The sequence below is a fragment of the Nycticebus coucang genome, chromosome 7 (assembly GCF_027406575.1).
Source record: "Nycticebus coucang isolate mNycCou1 chromosome 7, mNycCou1.pri, whole genome shotgun sequence".
In the NCBI taxonomy this organism is placed as follows: Eukaryota; Metazoa; Chordata; class Mammalia; order Primates; family Lorisidae; genus Nycticebus; species Nycticebus coucang.
Genome location: NC_069786.1, coordinates 67,789,744 through 67,807,809, shown reverse-complemented (window position 1 = coordinate 67,807,809; position 18,066 = coordinate 67,789,744). Strand labels below are relative to the sequence as shown.

At 42.4% G+C, this 18,066-nt stretch overlaps 1 long non-coding RNA gene across 1 annotated transcript; it reads right to left on the bottom strand.

The window, feature by feature from the left end:
* Window positions 1-11,048: 11,048 nt before the first annotated feature.
* On the bottom strand, window positions 11,049-15,463 carry LOC128590686 (uncharacterized). The gene is made up of 3 exons (XR_008381310.1): window positions 14,206-15,463; window positions 12,367-13,404; window positions 11,049-11,947 (listed from the first exon to the last, which is right to left on the bottom strand). It is a non-coding gene; the product is annotated as an uncharacterized LOC128590686 (long non-coding RNA).
* Window positions 15,464-18,066: the final 2,603 nt, after the last annotated feature.

Below are 18,066 nucleotides of genomic sequence, written 5' to 3'. Positions count from 1 at the left end.
CACGTTCCTTCTTTGTCCTGACAAGCTCCAGGAGGACAGATGGATCTGGCCCACAGCAGATCTTCCTCCTCTGACACCAAAGCAGACCACCTGCTTGCTCTTGCCCCTTAGGTTTCCTGAGCAGTAGTTAGACTCAGTCCTTTGTGGCCCTAAACTCAAAGGGAGCTCTTAAAGTGCTTCGAATCAGTGAAGTGAAGGGGCAGTTACCTTGTATCCCACCTCCACCCCAGCCCACTCACCAGAAGGCAGAGAGCAAACTCACTGCATAGCTCTGCCCAGAGAGAACCCCTTACAGAACAGTCTGTCTCCACGTTCACAATCTTTTCACATCTTTCTTTGGATTTTAGAGCTACATAATGTCACTTTGACATTTGCTCTTGGCATTTTGGCAGCACACGGTGGACTGAGACATGCCCTACTTGGTAGTACAGTAGCTTTCCACAGCTGCTGCAACAAGTAACCACTCAGTGGCTCAGCAAGACCAGTTCATATCTCACAGTTCTGTAGGACAAGAGTCTGACGCCAACTCAATGGGATAAAATCCATGGGTCACAGGGCTGCTGAGTTCCTTCCTGAAGGTTCTTGATGAGAACATGTTTCTGCCCTTTCTGGCTTCTATAGGCCACCCACATTCCTGGGCTCACGGCCCCCACCCCACATCAAAGCAAGCGGACACCCCATCTCTCATCTCTCCGTGGGGATCTTTCTTACATCATTACACCTCTTTCCCTGACCTTCTTCTGCCTCCCTTTCCCACTTTTCTGTGCCCTTAAATATGCCACCTGGATAATCCAGAATAGTCTCCATTTTAAGGTCAGCTGATTATCAACTTTAACTCCATCTGCAACTTTAATTCTCCTTTACTCTGTTAGGTAACAAATGCACTGTTCTGGGGATTAGGGGTGGACATCTCTGAAAGGCTGTTAGACTGTTTTACCACAGCACCTCAATAAAAATTTATATTTACATAATCAGATACAATGTATTATGAACACAGGTTTATAGGCTTAAACATTCTTTTATATCCTTTGTAATACATTCTAATGTATGCATGCATCATCATTTCTTTTTGCCTGTGACAGGGTCTTGCTCTGTCACTGTGGTTAGTGTGCAGTGGCATCATCATAGCTCGCTGCCACCTCAAAGTCCTGGGCTGGAGCAATCCTCCTGCCTCAGTGTGCCAAGTAGCTGGGACTACAGGTATCCTCCACCACATATGGATAACTTTTCTATGTTCTGGGGAGACAGAGTCTTGCTCTTGCTCAGGCTAGTCTTTAACTCTTGGCCTCAAACAGTCCTCCTGCCTCAGCCTTCCAGAGTGCTAGAATTACAGGCATGAGCCATATCACCTGGCCAGATCATAAATTTTTAACCATTTCTATATTGTTGGACAGTTAGGTTGTATACTGTTTTTTATTACAAATAATACTGATGTGAAAATATCTGGGGTTAATTTGTGACATGTCTTCCAAGATGACTTTGAATTGTGTCCATTTAAGTAAGCTAGACTTACGTTTCCCAGAACCTCCTTCCCTGCATAGTCCTGAGTTAATGAGAACCATTTAAAAATTGCACAAGATTTGGGTGGTAGAACAGCAGCAGTCATGCTTGTACTGAGGAGGTTGGTGGAGGGTCGGGCACCGTTGCAGCTCATGCACATTTCCATGGATCTGGGGGCTCAGCCGTCAGAGGGGCCAGCAGCCAGGCCTGCGGCAATTCCAGTTCAGTGCCCAGAGGATAGTATCTGGGCCCAATAGAGCCAGCTGCCATTGGATCCTCTTTCTTAAACTTCTCCAGATTTTGGCCCAAGGCTGTGTGTAGCTCTGTAGATGTATCCTACATGATCTCAACATCTATGTCAGTGAAGTTAGATGTTTAGAAGCAATGAAAGGCAGATGCAAATTCCATTTCCGCAGATGTAAATTCCAGTTCCACTTTATCAGTTTTAGCTCCTCCTGTGAGTTCCAGTCTGTCCTTACTCATTTCCTCCTCCCCTGAATCTTCCTTCCCTCACTGCTGGCCCTGTTGACTTCAGGCTCCAGCACAGACCAAGGGTCACAGTTCTTACAAAGACTATACAACCTACTCCCACAACTGCATAAGTTCTGATTTCTAAATAAATGTCTCTCTATCACTCATAGTGGTTCTGTTTCTCTGATCAAACCCTAACTAACATACAGTCATAATTCTTTCCTTTGGATAAGTTCCTAAAAGTACAAAAGCTGGGTAATGATGGTTCATTTTTGTGCTTCCTTAAATATTTCTTTTTTTTGTTGATGTTTTGTATTTAGTAAAATCTTTTTTGGAAAAATGTCAGCTTATTTCTACTCTTTTAAGAAGAACCCAAAGAGGGTATTCTTACCCACACTTGTGCTATAATTTTAATGGCAGTCATGCACTACTGGGGCATGGGGCCTGTGGCAATAGCAAGAGCCTAGAGGAGATGAAATTCAAGGGGACATTTTCAGACTTACTTATTGAATCACTCCTTGAAGACACCTCAAGTGAGAAAACCTTGTAAGATTCGATTTTCTGTTAAAGACAGAAACATCTCCTTTAGGGTCCATCTTCTTAGGCTACAGCCCTGTCTCTCAGTCTTTGACCACTGGTAGTCTTTTTCTATTCCAACTTTCTAAATATTCTTATTCAAACAACTATTTATTTATTATTCCTGCCTTCCTAACCTAGGTTTGGTCCATCTGTCAGGCACAGTCTGTAAATGGCATCATCTAGGGTTGTGAGGTGTGTGATCTGAACAAACATATGTGGTAGCCTGGACCAGTTTTCTGATACCCCAGGTTGCATTTTTCTGTTACTAACTTGGTCTTTCTAATCATTATTTGTGGACATAGCTTTTGGATACCATATTCTGTCTGCAGGGTTGGAAGTTCACTCAAAGTCGTCATCAGCTGGGTCTATCCTCTCAGTGTCTTCCTCAACCAGATCATTGCAATTAGCCAGACTGAGTTCAAGTACAGCTGTATTCCAAGGTATGGCAAACCCCACTTCCAGAAATTCCTCCAAGCCCTCCTTCCCATCTCTCAGGTAATAAATTTGCATTTGAGATGTGTCAAGTCAATTACTTACGTCTAAAGTGCTAAGATAAAGTCTTAGTAACCTCTTGACTCTTCTGTGACATCACAAAGGCTTTCTTTAATATTTAATCAAATATAATTCCATCGGTGGCTCAAGCATAGAAAATATAAGGACACATTCTGCTTATGTAAGTTATCAGGTCCTGAAGACATTGAAGTAATGTGAGCATGAATTTGCTCTACTTAGAAGACATTCTGCATTAGATAACCCTCATGTTCTAAATTGGAAAACTTGAAAGACATAAAAATCCTTTTTCCTTATTTGCTTCCAAAGGACTTACTTCATTACTATAATTTCAAAGCAAGAGATGATGCTCAGTTCAACTAATAACGTACTGAGTTAATGATTATTTTTTATATTCTTAAGGTTTAGATTTAAGTTTATGAAGCTGGGCTAATTTTCTACCATAAAAATACCATTGGAAAGTGCTATTAACTTTTCAGTGCAAAGGAAATAAGATAATAGAATCTGTTGCCTATTTTAGCTGTGTACCTTCAATTCCAAAACCTCTAATCTTTTATAGGACTTCAGACTCTCATGCCTATTTAAATTACTTTCAAATAAATGATTCACATATTTATTGACTAGATTAAATGTTTAACATTAATAAATCTTTGTAAAGATTGATCCTTAACAGGGAAAGAAAAATAAGATGTCATTAATATATAAAGAATAGCATTCCAGACACTCATGAAGTACTGAACATGCTTTATAGTCCAGCAATTGATCAATATTGATTAATATTCCATGTGTACTTGGGAAGTACTACTTTTTCTCCAAATCTCATAAAATCTTCTTTTTAACATGTTCAGTGAAATATCCAAAATGTAACACTGCATCAATACTCTGTCAAAAGACAATGTAGTATATATTTTTTAAATTGCATAAAGCAAATGTACAATACACATTTAAGTGTATGTGTGTGTGTATATATATATATATATATATATTTTTTTTTTTTTTTTTTTTTTTTGAGACAGAGTCTCAAGTTATTGCCCTGGGTAGAGGGCCATGGCATCATCATAGCTCATAGCAACCTCCAACTCTTGGACTTAAGTGATCCTCTTGCCCCAGTTTTTTGTATTTTTTGTAGAGACAGGGTCTCTTGCTCAAGGTGGTCTCGAACCCATGAGCTCAAGCAATCCACCCACCTCATCCTCCCAGAGTGCTAGGATTATAGGCATGAGCCACTGTGCCCAGCCAACATTTCAATATTTCTAAAGAACATAAAATGATAAATTGACACAATATTTATGGGGGAAATGGGATCCAATAATTCTTTGTAGGAATTTATAATACAGATACGCAGATAGGAAATGATGCTGCAACATTGCTTGTAAAATAGTAAATGATTAGATAGAATCTAACAGTGAATCATGGGGAAACTGGTTACATTCATTCCATAAAATAAATGATTAGTGAAGCCTTGTAAAAGAATGAAGAAGGTCTGTTTATAATGATCTAGAGCAATATGTAAAATATAGTATTAGAGACCTCCAAATATCATTTTATGTCTGACTAGGTATGTTGAGGCATCCTTCTGCTAAGGAACAATTAGATTTTGGATAGGACTCCTTCCTCTGAGGTATTCTTGGTCTCTTAAGAGGAAGGGGAGGGCAGCGCCTGTGGCTCAAGGAGTAGGGCGCTGGTCCCATATGCCGGAGGTGGTGGGTTCAAACCCAGCCCCGGCCTAAAAAAAAAAACCACAAAAAAAAAAAAAAAGAGGAAGGGGAGATCTCTAAAGACCATTCCCTTCCAAAAAAGAAAACAAAACCAGAGTTTCCCTGCATAAAATGCTGATAGTAGTAGCACTGCTATCAGGATACTGAAGTTTTGGCAAACACAAGCTTGGGAAGGATGAGCTGAACCAAGTCACTAAAGTGGTCCTGGAGGCCAGGTGTGGTGGCTCACACCTGTAATCCTAGCACTCTGGGAGGCCGGGGCTGGTGGGTTGCCTGAGCTCAGGAGTTCAAGACCAGCTTGAGCAAGAGTGAGACCCCCAGCTCTAAAAATAGCCAGTGTTGTGGTGGGCACCTGTAGTCTCAACTACTCAGGAGGCTGAAGCAAGAGAATCAGTCGAGCAGAAGAGTTTGAGCTTGCTGGGATGCCACGGCACAACTACCAATAAATAAATAAATAAAATTAAGAACTTCTGTTCCTCAATGAAACAGCATTATTATTAGGCATTATTATAGTTAAAAAAAAAAACAAAAAAACAAAGAAAAGATGGCAGATGATATTTGCAATACACGTAATCAAAAAAGCCTAACAAGCATTACTATTAAACTGATAAAACAAATGTTAGCCAAAAATAAAAGCTGGTGAAAGACTTTAATGGCTATTTTACAAAAGGTGATACCCAAATGACCAATAAACAAAGAAGAGCTCTACCTTTAGTACCAGAGAAGTATAAATTAAAAGCAAAATGAAACACACAACTATCAGATTGGAAAAAAATTAAAAACATAACCATTGAGAAAATGGAACACAACAATTCTCTTTTCTTTTTCTTTTTTCCTTTCGACAATTCCCAAACATTGCTGAGAGAATTACAAATTTGTACAGTCTTTTTGAAAAATAGTGTGCCTCGGTAAGGCGCCAGCCCCATATACCGAGGGTGGCGGGTTCAAACCCGGCCCCAGCCAAACTGCATCTAAAAATTAGCCGGGCATTGTGGCGGGTGCCTGTAGTCCCAGCTACTCGGGAGGCTGAGGCAAGAGAATCGCTTAAGCCCAGGAGTTGGAGGTTCCTGTGAGCTGTGTGAGGCCACGGCACTCTACCAAGGGCCATAAAGTGAGACTCTGTCTCTATAAAAAAAAAAAAAAAAGAAAAGAAAAATAGTGTGCCATCCAATAAAGTTGAACATATGTGTAACTCCCGACTCAACAATTTATTTCAGGATATAGACCTTAAAGAAACACGTGTCCAAGCACATCTTGTTTTATTGTGCTTTACGGATATTGTTTTTACAAATTGTTTGTGGTAACCCTGTGTCTGACCAAGTCCAATAGCATGTACTCACTTTGTGCCTTGGACACCTGCTGGTAATTCTCAATAATATTTCAGATTTTTTCATTATTATTGTATCTATTATGGTGATCTATGATCAGTGATCTTTGATCTTATTACTATAATTACGTTGGGGTGCCATGAGCCACATCCAATAGAGTGGCAAACTTAATAAATGTTGTATGTGTTCTGAATGTTCCACTGACCGACGTTCCCATCTCCCTCCCACTTCTTGGCCTCCCTATTCTCTGAGAGACAACAATACTGAAATTGGCCAATTAATAATCCTTACTGGCCTCTAAGTGCTCCAGAGAAAGGAAGAATCACATGTCTTTCACTTTAAGTCAAAAGCTAGAAATGATTAAACTTAGTGAGGAAGGCATGTTGAAAGCCAAGCTAGGCTAAAAGCCAGGCCTCTTAGGCCAAAAGTGAGGCCTCGTGCACCAAACAGTTGGGCAAGTTATAAATGTAAAGGAAAAGTTTTCGAAAGAAATGAAAATGCTTCTCCAATGAACACGAATATTAGGAAAATAAGATAGCTTTATTGCTCATATGGAGAAAGTTTCAGTGGTCTGAAGAAAGGATCAAGATGGTTAACTTGGTCTCTCTCATGTTCTCTCCATCATGAGAGGGACCCACTCCCACCTCTCTTTGGAAGTGCTCTAAACTTTCTCTTTGTTCTTCCTAAATAAAATCCCTCTTTGTTACACTAAAACTTGTGCAGGTTACTTTGCTCTCTTTGCACACTGCCTGTGCTGCTCCAGTTTTATTTTCAGTTTCCATTCATTTTACTTTCAATTACTACCATGCCTCGGTTGGACATTCTAGCTCAGCCGAGTAATCTAACCGTGTCAACTGGGTTTCGGGAACCAGGACCACGATCCCCATCTTTTCTGGTGCCACAAAACCTGGGAGCAAAAGCACCAGGAAAAAGACTCCCAAAGGACCCCTGCATTCCCCATATTCCACATCAGATCCCAGAGGACAATGGGACAAGGAGCCTTGATACCCTCTAACTCACCTCTGGGATGCTTCTTAAAGAATTGGAAGACCCGGGCTGTGCCTGTGGCTCAGTCGGTAAGGCGCCGGCCCCATATACCAAGGGTGGCGGGTTCAAACCCGGCCCCGGCTAAACTGCAACCAAAAAATAGCCGGGCGTTGTGGCGGGTGCCTGTAGTCCCAGCTACTCGGGAGGCTGAGGCAAGAGAATTGCTTAAGCCCAGGAGTTGGAGGTTGCTGTGAGCTGTGTGATGCCATGGCACTCTACTGAGGGCCATAAAGTGAGACTCTGTCTCTACAAAAAAAAAAAAAAAAAAAAAAAGAATTGGAAGACCCTTGGATTTGACAGCCTCCCAAAGTCTAAGGGAGAAGACTTAGACTCCCCTATTTTGTAACATGGTTTAGCATCACTATCAGTTACCAGATGGAGAAGTTGGGCCTGTAGATGGGAATTTAAATTATAACATTGTTTTACAGCTGGGTCTCTTTTGTAGACATGAGGAGACGTCCCCTATGTGCACGCTTTCGTGTACTTAATGGATAACCCTCAATATTGTAAGTTCTGTGTAGAAAAATGTCAACTGGGAAGAAAGAGACTGATGGAATCCTTTGACCAAGTGACCAGAAACTTCTGACCCCTGAAACTCCTTTAGAGTAGGGAACCTAAGGAGAGTCCTCAATAGGTAGATCAATGGCCTTTTTTGATGGCAGAAAGTAGCTAAGAGCTGTCTTTGTCAATTTTCCCTTCAAGATTTCAGGACCATATCTCCTCATGGGGGAATGAGAAGGGACACTAAGAACGGGGCTTCAAAGGGGATGGGAGGAAAGTCTGGCCTGCTGTACCAGAGGTAACCTAGGTAACCAGTGACCAATAGAAACAATAATCCATGACCAATAGAAAAGGGCAATACTGCCTGGAGGCACAGAGAGGCCAATGAAAGACTTGTAACCAATTTCAAATGAGGGGGTATTTAGACTCCTGCAAAGTCTTTGCATTTCTGTCTCTCTCACCTTCTCTCCGTCATGAGAGGGACTCACTTCCAGCTTGCTTTGGAAGTACTCTAAACGTTCTCTTTGTCCTTCCTAAATAAAATTTCTTTTTGTTACACTGAAAAAAAAAAAGATGGTTAACTAGACTCAGGTAGTGAGTGCCTCCTCCATGGAGAAGAACCAGAATAGTAACCAGATTCTCACATTCCAAACAGATAATCTAGGAGAGAATGCTCGGATTCACCAGGGAAGCAATGGGAAGAAACAAGTGGGGCAAAACAGTAAGAGAGGAACCCCCAGGCTTCCTCTCACCAAGATGAGCTTTTACAATCTCGGCTCTGAGAGAATTCCCCTGACACGCACAGGGGTTGGGCGTAACATACTCTACGGAGACTGCACAGAGACACTGTTTCAGAAAGGGAGCTGATAGGGAAACCCACAGGCATCCCAGGTTAGTGCAGCTTGAGCCGGTGCCATTTGAGAGCCCAGATAATGGGAAACTGTGGGTGCATCTACAGTCACCGTGAGGCTCTGAGGAGGGACAGAGGACTCCAGGCACTCCTAGGTAACCCCTGCTCCTATGTACCACTCTGCTGGGGGCAGCTTGTAGGACTGAGACAGGGGTAGACAGCATTTCCACAGTGTTTCGCCCATGCTGCCTGCCTCGGTAGGGCCCTAGCTATTCAGGCTCCAGAGGACAATGGGACAAGGAACCTTGATACCCTCAGCCTTGATACCCTCATTGGGCTGTATCCTGGCCTCAGGTTGGCTTTGGGCTTGATGCCACTGCAGCCCCTACCTGACTGGGGAGGGGCAGAGAAACCAGGCTTTCCAGCACACAGCTGGGACAGCACCCACAATCCTGCAGGCAGCTGCTCTAGGAGCAGGCCTTGAGCAAACCATACCCCCTGTCCCCCCCCCCCCTAAGTTTTCTGCCAGCACAGCCTGCTTGAGAAGGGACCCAGCCTCTCTGGTCATAGGCCTAAGGTGTTATTTTGGGGGTCTGAACCTGGACAGCACTCTTCCCTCAGGCTGAGCTGCAACCCTGCCCAGCTGAGAAGGGACATAGGAGCCCAAACTCTCCTACCTAAGTCTAGTACAATCCCCACTACCCTGCTGTAAGCTGCAGCAACACCAAGATGGGATCAGACAACACTCCACCCAGCATCTTGCCTTAGCTGCTTGCTTGGAAGAGGCTCCACTTTCTCAGGTCACATGCCCAAGGCACCACAGAGTTTAAAGCGGGACAGTCCAGGAGGGGGCATGGAGATGGAGACCTCCCTCCCCTCTTCCAATCACCCAATACTGTATATACAGCCACCTCTGCTCCCAACCCAGGGCTTTTGGTGCAAGCGAACTGCAAGACAGCCAATTCTAGGCTTGCAGGGAGATGCACCCCCAATAACACTCTGTTTACTGTGCCCAAGTTCTGTATGAAGGTGTGGCTGATTTCCCTCCCTTCATAGACAGGCAGGGTATTTGCAGCTGTCTTGATTTGAGAATCTCTGTGCCCGGGTCTCTACACCCTGGGATCCACAGCCAACACCAACACCAACACCTGCCAGCACCCACTCAGACCGCTGCAGCCTTGGAGGATGATCAAGTCATCTCTTGGAACTTGGGCATTCAGAGCAGGCTGCTTCCAGCTGAAAAAAGAGTGCAGCACACCACAGGGCCCATCAGGACACAGGGGACCAGCTCCCCTCCATTTGAGGCCTTCTCCTTTCTGCCTCCCACTGCTTCCAAGACACCTGTAATTGTTTTCATTTGGGACAGGTGAGGTTCCACAGGGGCTGATTAAGCAAAGGCACTTTCAAGCAGCTCTCTAACAGATCACCTATTACAGCCAGGATTCCACAGAGCTCGGGGCTCACTCCTTTCCCTCTACAAAGCTGCAACAACTGCTTTTGTGTGCCACAAAGATAAAAGCTACCACCTCCCCTGAGTGAGGGAGGGGCTAGCAACCCTATATTTAAGCTGCCTGTCTCTTCTCAGAGGAGCCTGTTCTCCCTGAAGAGGAGTCCCTGGCACAACACCCCTCCCCCTCATGCAGCATTTCAGCCACACCCTATAGGCATCTGGTAGTCCTGCACACAGTGGGTTGAGCTGTCTCTACCACCTCTGCTTCAGCCAGATCAGGGTGGGAATGGGAAATTTGGGCACTTTTATGCCCCCAGAGGACAGAGACTGCTGCTATTGCCAAGAGAGGAGACATGAGTGGCTTTTGCCTCCCACAGCTGCTTAAAGGGCCTCCTCTTCCTGCCCCAGGATCACAACACATCCACCCTTCTCCTGTAGGAACATTCCTCTGAAGAAACCCACCCCTCTCCATCACAGTCATCACCTGAACTCAAGGAGCTTTTTAAAAATTATTATTTCAGATTAATCTGAGAGTACAAATGATTAGGTTACATAATTTGTGTTTGTTAGGTAAAGTCCAAGTGGTAGTCTTGCCCTTTACCCAGGAGGTGTGCCATATACCTGTCAATTATGCTCATTAGGTGAGCGCACACCAATCCTCCAAACTCAAGGAGCTTGAGGGCAATTTTCCCAGCCCAGTCTCAGTCTGAGGCCCCAAGGACTCAAGCATGCCATCTAGGGACTTGGGGACTGAAGATTACCTAACTTAATCCACCACCGCTAGTACCTAAACACACTTCCAGGAGTCTGAGGTTCAGCTGACCCAAATTGCCAGTGACACCACAGGGAGACTTACTTGTACAAGTCAAATGGCAGTGTATCTCTCTCTATTTATATACAGCAACAGATTTCAAGCAAAGAACAGGTGAGCCACAGAGCTATCTGTTTAAGCTGAGAGAAGAGGTTCCAGATGAGAAGGAATCAACATAAGAACTCTGGTACTATGAACAGACTCTTTGACACCCTCAAAGGATCATACTTGCTCTCCAGGAACAGAATCCAAACAAAGGGGACTTTTTTTTCTTGTTCAATATCACATTTTATTTTCATTTCATTGGGTTTGGGGAAGAGAAGGAGTTATAAGTATGTAGAAGACAACATTTGTGTCTCTCGTGTACAGTCAGGATCCACATCCATTGCCACTGGAGTCTGAGGACTGCCATGGAAAAGGTAGGAAACGGGCATTGAGCTGACTCTGGTGTGCTTATGGCCCAGGAGTTCCATTCAGGTAACTTCGGATTCTGCATGAAGATCACAGATTAGGGAGGCCACAACATCTCCGGAGGGGGTACAAGGATGCCACCTGCCTAGAGCTGGTACTGGGGAGGTGGAAGATTGGCTATTTCTGCAGAGGGAAGACCTGAGACATGATTGTGCTCCCTATTATATCCAAAGTAGAAGGTCTCTCCATAGGACATGGCAAGGGTTCACTCCTAGGTTTCTGGTTGCCTTCATGAATAGTCCACTACAGATCTTGTAAATTTATCATCATCTGGAGACACTGTTGCCGGCTTTTCTTTATGTTTCTCTCCTTGAGATGCTAGGCAATTGCTTTTGCCAGCTTCTGATTTTTCTTGTTCCTCCTAAAGAGCACTTCATGTTCAAGGAATTCCCATTCTTCCAGGAAAGTCTGGATGTCATGGTTACATCATGCCTCCATGGTCTCCATGGTCTCCAACATGTAACTAACTGGCCTGAGAGCCTTTTTGGTCCTCGGGTTTCTTTTTTCTCCTTTATATTCTGAGGACTTTGGTTACTTTTACTTTGAAGTGTCAACGTCTCCATTTTTATTCCTGGTTTTTCTCCCATGATACTCTTCTCTGCCGCTGTAGAACCTAGTCTGTGGTTGGCTTTCACTCCGAGTTTCTGGAATCCCAATGAGTAAAAAGGTCCCAGAGTGAAATATGTTTGTTTCTCTTTGCTTCTGCAGTCTCTGTAAAGGGAAATTTTTGAAATATCAGATATGGAATTCAAAATATGGATCACAAGCAAGCTCAATGGAATCAATGCAAAGCTGAAAACCAACACAAAGAAACGAAAAATAATTCAGAATGTGAATGAAAAATTCACCAAAGGTATAGATGGTTTTAAAAAAAATAACAGAATTTTTGGAAATGAAAGGATCATTTAGGAAAGTACAAAATACAGTGGGAAATGTTTACGACAGTCTAGTCTAAGAATAAGAAAGGATTTAGAGCATGAAGACAAGGCTTTTGAATTAACACAGTCAAAAATAAAGAAAAAAAGAACAAACAAAGTTTTCAAAAATTATGTGACTATGTAAGATGACTGAACATAAAAATTATAGGTGTTCCTGAGGAAGGAGAAAAAGCAAAGAGCATGGCAACCTACTTGAGTGAATAATGGAGGAAAACTTCCCTAGTCTTGCTAGAGACTTAGACATCCAATTACAAGAAAGTCATTGAAGAGGGCAGCACCTGTGGCTCAAGGAGTAGGGTGCTGGCCCCATATACCTGAGGTGGCAGGTTCAAGCCCGGCCCCGGCCAAAAACTGCAAAAAAAAGAAAGAAAGTCATTGAAGAATCATTGCAAATAGGACATCTCCAAGGCACATAGTCATCAGACTAGCCAAAGTCAAAATGAAGGAGGAAAGGCCAGGCACAGTGGCTCATGCCTGTAATCCTAGCACTCTGGAAGGCCGAGGGAGGTGGATTGCCTGAGCTCACGAGTTTGAGACCAGTCTGAACCAGAGCAAGACCTGGTCTCTAAACATAGCTTGGCCTTGTGGCAGGTGCCTGTAGTCACAGCTACTTGGGAAAATGAGGCAAGAGAATTCAAGCCCAAGAATTTGAGATTGCTGTGAGCTGTGATGTCATGCCACTCTACCAAGGACAACAAAGTGAAATTCAAAAAAAAAAAAAAAAACAAATGAAGGAGAAAATCTTACAAGCTGCAAGACAAAATAATCAAGTAATTTATAAAGGAAAATCTATCAGACCAACAGCAATGTTTCTTCTCAGAGGGAACCTTACAGGCCAGAAAGAATCAGGGCCCTATCTTTAACTCAATAACTGTCAGCCAAGAATTTTGTATCCTACAAAACTCAGCTTCATAAATGAAAGAGAAAAAAAGTCTTTTCCAGACAAGCAAACAGGGGATTTGACATCATTAGGCCTGCCTTACAAGAAATCCTTAAAAGTGTTCTACACATCGTACAGAACAATTGATATCCACCAGTGTGAAAACAGCTAAAAGTAACAACTCATGGCTTTTACAAAATAGTAACACAAGGGAGAATTCAAAACAAGTAGGTAGTAATCAACATGATGACTGGTAGCATATCTCACATATCAATATTAACATTGAACATAAATGGTCTAAATGCCCAACTTAAAAGATTTAGATTGGTGGAGTGGACAAAAAACACAACCTAATGGTTGATGCATTGTTAACACAAAGGATGAAATGTCCGGGTGTGTGTGGGGGGGTGTTGTAGCCTCTGCGCAGTGAGTGACCGGCATGTACACCCGTACATTCCTCCGCTTTCCCTGAGTTGCACTGGGTAGGTTGTGTCTTAAGTCCCAAGCTGTCATCCCTCAGTGGTCAGTGAAAGACGGAGGTTTAGTTAAAGACAGTGTAGGATGGCGGAGCACTCATGCTCGACAGGAAGGTCTGAGGATGAATGAATTTTAATTCTCCGCTAAGGTAATGTCATCACCTATTTACAAATACTGCCATGCAAGCAAACTGCTTATTTAGGTCTGGGGCTTAAGCTTTGAGCATATTAAAACACGAGGTTGTGAAGATGTTATACGTAGGTGGGTATAACATAAGGAACCTAAATAATACATAAGTCACCTGTTCATAGTCCACCTTCTACTGATGTCAGATCTTCACGTGGACTTCAGGTACTGAGCATCTGAATAGTGGGTGGTAATGGTGGGCAAGGAGTCACAAGTACTTTACATTCAATAACTTAGAGGGCCCCAAATTGACAGGATTACTAGGGACTAAGGCTGTGAACTTTAACTGGACCTAGGATGTGCAAGGTTATGGTCAAGACTGCCTTGCATCTTTAAGAGGAGTAGGCCACTGATCACTTAGTAAATAAAAGCTATTGCCAGGTGAGGGCCCAAGTGTTCGGTACTGTTTACTTTGTCCATGTTTATCTGAAAAGAATTCCATAGAAATAAATTAGATGCTTAACTAGAAAAAAAAAAAAAAACACAACCTAAGTATATGATATCTCCAAGAAACCCTTTAAGTAGTGAAGATTCTCATAGACTCAAGGAGAAGGGGTTAAAAAAAATATTCCACACAAATGGAAATCAAAAGTGAGCAGGAAATATCTTATAGCAGATAAAATAGTAAAAAACAAAAAAGAAAATGATAAAGGTCATTATATAAGATGAAGAGATCAACTGAACAAGAAGATATAACAATCCTAAATATGTATGGACCTAACATAGGAGCTCCTACTACTAGACTTAAGGAAAGAAATGAACAGCAACATCATAATAGCTGATGACTTTAATACTCCACTAACAGAACTAGATAGATCATCAAGGCAGAAAATCAGCAAACACTGATTTAAATGGAACTCCAGAATAAATAGACCCAACAGAAATTTATAAAACATTCTACCCTCAAACTATAGAATATATATTCTTATCACTACATGGAACAGTTCCCAAGATAGGTCATATATTAGGTCATAAAACAAGCCTCAACAAATTTTTAAAAATCAAAATCAAAATCATAACATGTGTCTTCTCAGACCACAGTTGAATAAAACGAGAAATAAAACTAGAAATTCCAAGAGGAAGTCTCAAAACTACACAAACACACAGAAATTAAACAAAATGCTGCTGAATGATCTTTAGATCAATGAAAAAGTTAAGATGGAAATAAGGAAAAAATTCCAAATTGAATAATAGGAATGACCAGGTTTTCAAAATCTCTGGGGTACAACAAAGCAGTGCTAACGGGAAATTTCATAGCTCTAAATACCTACATCAAAAATACAGAAAGATCATAAATTAACAACTTAATGTCACACCTCAAGGAACTAAAAAAATAAAAACAAACCAAAACTAGCAGAAGAAAAGAGATAACAAAGGTTGGCACAGAACTAAACAAAATTGAAACCAACAGAACAATACCAAGGATCAATGAAATGAAAAGTTGTTCTTGGAAAGATAAACAGAATTTATAGACCACTAGCTAAATTAGTCAAGAGTAGAAGACCAAGGATTGAAATAAGCTCACTCAGAAATGAAAAGGGAGACATTACAACTGTTACCACAGAAATACAAAATATCACCCAAGACTGCTATGAACTGCATACAAATCTAGGGAAATGAATACATTTTGGGGAACACAACCTCCCAAGCTTGAATCAGGTAGAAATAGAAATTCTGAAAGACCAATAACAAGTAGGAAGATTAAAACAGCAACAAAAAATCCCCCAACAACAAAAACATTTCCAGGACCAGAAAGATTCATCGCCAAATTCTACCAAGTGTACAAACAAAAACTAAAACTGAAACTGTTCCATAACATCAAGAAAGAGGGAATCGGTTCAGCGCCTGTGGCTCAAGCACCAGCCATATACACCTGAGCTGGCAGGTTCGAATCCAGCCTGGGGCCCACCAAACAACAGTGACGGCTGCAACCAAAAAATAGCCAGGTGTTGTGGCAGGCACCTGTAATCCCAGCTACTTGGGAGGCAGAGGCAGGAGAATCACTTGAGCCCAGGAGTTGGAGGTTACTGTGAGCTATGATGCCACAACACTCTACCCAGGGCGACAGCTTGAGGCTCTGTCTCAAAAAAAAAAAAAAAAAAAAGAAAAGAAAAGAAAAAAAAGAAAGAAAGAAAGAGGGAATCCTTTCTAACTCATCTATGACACCATTATCACCCTCATACCAAAACCAGGAAAAGCCACAACAAAAACTCTACAGACAAATATCCCTCATTAACATAGATGCAAAAATCCTTAACAAAATATTAGCAAACCAAATACAACAGCACATCAAAAAAATAATTTGCTGTGGTCAAGTAGGTTTCATCCTATGAATGCAAGGATGGTTCAACATAAGCAAATCAATAAATGTGATTCACCACATAAACAGAATTAAAAACAAAAACCATACAATCATCTCAATAGATGTAGTGAAAACATTTGATCAAATTTGGCAATTTATGGTAAAACTCTCAACAAACAGGTATAGAAGTAACATAATCTCAAAATAATAGAAGCCATATATGACAAACCCACATATCGAATGAGGAAAGTTGACGGCTTTACCCCTAAGAACTGGAACAAGACAAGGATGTCCACTGTTATCACTTCTATCCAATATACTAATGATACTGAAAGTCCCAGCCAGAGCAATTAGGCATGAGAAAGAAATAAATCTAAATTGGAGCACCTGAAAAAAGATGGCAGCCAAGTAACAGCTTCTGGACAACCAGGTGCAGTGAGAGTGGCGAGAGAAGACTCCAGGCATCTCTGGCCGGTGGGTTTTGCCCAGAGGCTTCCCTTTGGTGACACAGCAGCTGGTGAGAGACTTCTGGACCCCACAAGGAGGACAGAATTGGTGGAAAACTGGCAATTGGTAGGTGTGTTTGTTCAGTCAGAGGCTGCCCACAGCTGTACCCATAGCAACAGCGAGACTATAAGCAGGAAACGCCTTACCTGTGGGTTGTTTTGATTTTCTTGGACTTGGGCACTTAATTGAACTGCATTGGGAGATCTTGGGCCGGTGTGTGCAGATGACATGGGTCTGGGGCCCAGGTCTGAGCTGCTGAGCCGGAAAGGAGCTAATATAGTTTAGCTGTGGGCTGCCCGCACAGCTGCTGTGGGAGAGCTGCCCCTGTGTGTTGCAGCACGGAGATCAGCCAGGAGACCTTGGGTGAGCAATCTAGTGACTGAGCTGCCCTAAGGTGGGGACTGAGACGCTGGGGAAGTGCGGAGATCCAAGTGTGGCAGATAAACAGTCTTGGCCCTCAGGGGCATAGTGCGAGTCTGGACTTGGCACACTGGATCAGTAGGCAGCCACACCAGGAGAGATCCCAGGGTTAAGTGCTTTCCTTGGAAAGCTTCTACTTGGCCAAGGTTCATAGTTTGGAGTGTCTTTTAAGTGGGCTGAGGAGACTTTTGGGCTCCCAAGCCTGCAGGGTCTGAGAGATCAGCAGAGGCCTCCAGTCTGCACCTCGAAGAGCTGTATCAACATTGTAATTAACATCCTATGCCTCAGAAGATCACCTGTTGCCCATACAATATTCAGCAAGATATATATACTGTTTGGTTCTTTTTTTTTTTTTTTTAATTTCAACATTTTTCCTTGGCATTTTTCATTGTTTTTCTTTCTTTCTTTTTTTCCTCTCTCTCTCTCTCTTTTCTTTTTTTACCATTCTAGTTTAAATAGAATTTTCCATTTTTGCCTTATTTAACAATTAGAATTTCATTTTTGCCAGTATTTCTGCCCCTATTATTTGTTTCACCCCCCCTTCCCCCCAATGTTATCCCATAAGGGTTCTTGCTTGTTTGTTTTGGTTTGATTTATAGTATTTTTGGCTTTCCTCTCTACCTGGTGGGAGGTGGGTACTGTGTCTGATCTGGCTGGCAGGGAATCGGCCAACCCAGCACCCCCAGAGGTTGGGGGTCTTCAAGGTTGGGTCATAGTACCCTACTATACACCTATATTACCCCTGTTTCTTTCTTTTGGTGCCTTTCTTCTTTTTGTCATTTTTTCCTTTTATTCACCCTCTCTTCTTTCTCTTTTTTCTTTCTTCTTTAAATCTTTTTTCCCTTCTTCTTTTTCAATTTTCTCATCCTCTGGTCCCATACCAAAAGAACTCATTAAAACTTTAAAGAGCAGGGTGGTGCCTGTGGCTCAATGGAGTAAGGCACCAGTCCCATATGCCGGAGGTGGCAGGATCAAACCCAGCCCTGGCCAAAAACTGCAAAAAAAAAAACCCAAAAACTTTAAAGAGCAAGAAGTGAAAGGATAATTAGGGTAAGAAAACAGATACAAGAAAGCACTCATGAAGAAGAATCAGCAGAAAAATCCTGGTAACATGAAATAC